The sequence below is a fragment of the Saccopteryx bilineata genome, chromosome 1 (genome assembly GCF_036850765.1).
Source record: "Saccopteryx bilineata isolate mSacBil1 chromosome 1, mSacBil1_pri_phased_curated, whole genome shotgun sequence".
Classification (NCBI taxonomy): domain Eukaryota; kingdom Metazoa; phylum Chordata; class Mammalia; order Chiroptera; family Emballonuridae; genus Saccopteryx; species Saccopteryx bilineata.
In genome coordinates, this window is record NC_089490.1 from 49,984,265 (window position 1) to 49,987,377 (window position 3,113).

The 3,113-nt window shown below is 31.5% G+C and overlaps 1 non-coding gene across 1 annotated transcript; it reads right to left on the minus strand.

Moving 5' to 3' along the window:
- Positions 1-317: 317 nt before the first annotated feature.
- Positions 318-424, minus strand: LOC136321570 (U6 spliceosomal RNA). The gene has a single exon (XR_010728721.1). It is a non-coding gene; the product is annotated as a U6 spliceosomal RNA (small nuclear RNA).
- Positions 425-3,113: the final 2,689 nt, after the last annotated feature.

Consider the following 3,113-nt stretch of genomic DNA (forward strand, 5'->3'; position numbering starts at 1 on the left):
CTATATTCTTTTCCCCCTTTTTTCTGATTACAACAGGCCCCTTAACATTTTTTGCATCATTGGTTTGATTGTAACAAATTTCTTAAGGTTTTGTTTTTTGTTTTTTTTTGTCTCGTAAGCTTTTGTTTCTCCAATTTTAAATGATAGCCTTGCTGGATAAAGTAGTCTTGGTTGTACACTCTTGTTCTGCATTACTTTGAATATTTTTTGCCATTCCTTTCTGGCCTCAAGTGTTTCTGTTGAGAAGTCGGATGTCATCCTTATCGGGGCTCTTTTGTAAGTGATAGCCTTTTTATATCTAGCAGCTTTTAATATTTAAAAATATGGAACACTTCACAAATTTGCATGTCATCCTTGTGCAGGGGCCATGCTAATTTTCTCTGTATTGTTTCAATTTTAGTATATGTGCTGCCAAAGCAAGCACAAGTAGGCAAATCTTAAGTGGTCTGTTGACTAAAGACCAACACATTTAAATTTTTAGATGCATCATATCTGTGAAATTTATTCACCCTATGGAAATTTTCTGCCAAAGCATTTGAAAAACCAAGAGAAAAAAAAATCTTTTTCTTCCAATGAGAATGAAACTAATAAAGTAAATGCTTTCAATGGCTACTGAAATGGTCATTTTATAATGTTTGGGTCCTTCAGCATATTCCATTGAATACTATTCTAGTTATTTAAATGACTGAATTTGGTAAGATTGTCACAATTAAATTTCCAATACTTTGACTCTGAATCCTATAATTCTTTGTTTTAGCTGTCATCTACCCTTTCCTACTCCCGGGATTTTTCTTTTCTTTTCAGATCTATATGCAGTGATCATTTTCTTGTAGTTTTCTGACCTTCAATCTGTGTGCTTCTTTCAAATTATGAGATGCTCTAAGAGGAACAATAGATTTGATCTTTCTCAAATCTTCTAAAGATAATTGCATAGGGAGGTTTCTTCCTTATTTCTGTCTGATCTCTTTATTATTTACTCAACTTAAAAAGTATATGGCACTATTCTTTTTTTCTCCTTTCTCACAAACTCACCTAACATATCAATGTTTATTATCTTTTACCTGCTAAAGATGCTTGTATAAGCTTCTTTTCTAAAAATTAATAAGCCCACAACCCAATAGATTCAGTGTTTTGCCTTTGTATTCTGCATTGTAAGTATAGCTCAAATTTAAACTGGCTGCTTATTTTATGTGTATTGTATTCATTGTTGTTGACAGAATATCCTTAGTGTCTCATCTCCCTCATGTCTTAAATGAGGAAAACAATGCCACTGTTATATTCTTCCTTTTTAGATTCTATTTGTGTTTCTTTAAGTATTTCTAAGTTTCTTCTCTATTTTATAAGTCATATTATTTCAATCTTCTACACAAATTCATCATTCATGGAAAGGCCTCAGAAAACCAGTCTTCATCATCATGTGGGCCCTTTTAACTTTCTCTGGTCCAGTTTTTATTATCCTACCAAATATTTATTTATTTATTTATTTATTTTACTAAGAAAACTTTATAATTAATAAGACCTGCTATAAAGTGAAGTTAATTATCTAAACCATGCATGGTAACTATATCATAAGTAATAACCTTTTAATTTAACATATTACATTTTCTTAATCAAAGAAGTAAATTATTTGTAGGTGTTTGATATTTTATCTCAACACTGAAAGAGTTTTACAGACTCTTTTGACGTAACTTAATCTATGAACCACTTTCCTTACACATTTTACTTCTGTAGAATTGAAGTCACTTTGGTGTATCTGAGGGATGGATGCTAGACATTGTGGGAAGACACATATGGATTTAAATGGTATACCAGTTATCTAAAGGCAGACCCAGGCTTTTCAAGGTACAAAGTTTATACAATTTGGTCAGTGACATTAAGAAAAAGAACACAGAGTTAAAAATACATACTTCAAAACTTGGAAGGGAATCATGTGAAATCAGGGTCCGGAGGAGTTGGTTTCCTTGACCACATGGTAAATATACTTCTATATCTACTGAATTATTGTGCTTGGATACATAAAAAGTACTTACAGGATTAGTTAGCAGATAAATTCTGTAATATTCTGAATAGAAAAGGTAAGAATATTGAATTTAATTCTATGAAGAAATAAAAAAAAATCTGGATTCTTTTGATTAAAGTCCTAACTGTTCTATACTGGTTTTGAATTGTACTGGAAGGGAATTGGAAAGGAATTAGAGTGAGACAAGTTAATATATAATGTGAAGTGGTAAAAATTTTCTCTTTTGAGTTTTCTCTTGGAGTTGAGCTTGAGACATTTCACTTTCTGTTGCTTTGTTGTCATCTGACAGTACACAGGTAAAACTCTTCATCTAGGGGACCCAAATTGATCTTCATACTTTTTTTGGTAGTAATAGGGAAAAAATTCTGGTACAATAGCAATTTCTAGTCTATATGGTATTTATCAGCCACCCACTATATGTAAAGAAAAATCCTGGACATCTGGCAAAAAAATAAACTTAATAAGAAACATTTGTTAATTATGTCTAAAATTCAAGGGAATGGTTAGTTCAAGAAACAAGATTTCAGAGCTTTTAGAATGTAGATTAATGTAAACAATATCTCTTAAAGAGAATACCTTGATATTTCAAATCTCACTTAAAGGAGGACATTTTCACAAATGTTGTGTTAAGTCTTGACTATTAACAATTACGTTATCTTCTTCAAGCTTCTATCCACCCATCTTCTACCCAACTGTCATGTAATTTACATTTCACAAAATAGCTCACAGCATTTTTGCATCCATTTATTCAATTTGTTTACCATCAGACCTTATTTTAGGTATTATTGAAATTATGATGAGAAAAGTAGATAAGGTTTCTGCTTCTAGGTTATATAATTATGGAGAAGACAAATAATTCTTAAATTAATGAATAAATTTACCAAGCAAATTCAGATAATGGTAAGTATTCTAAAAGGGAGGAGAAGAGTGATATGATAACGTACACTGTTGGGAGTTTGGGAAGACATCACTAAAATGTAATATTGGACCTGAATGACCTAGGGTAGGAACATTCCAAGCAGAAAATATAACAAGTGAAAAGACCGCAGACTGTCATTGAACATAAAACATTCAAAAGGAAGCCAGTGTGGAG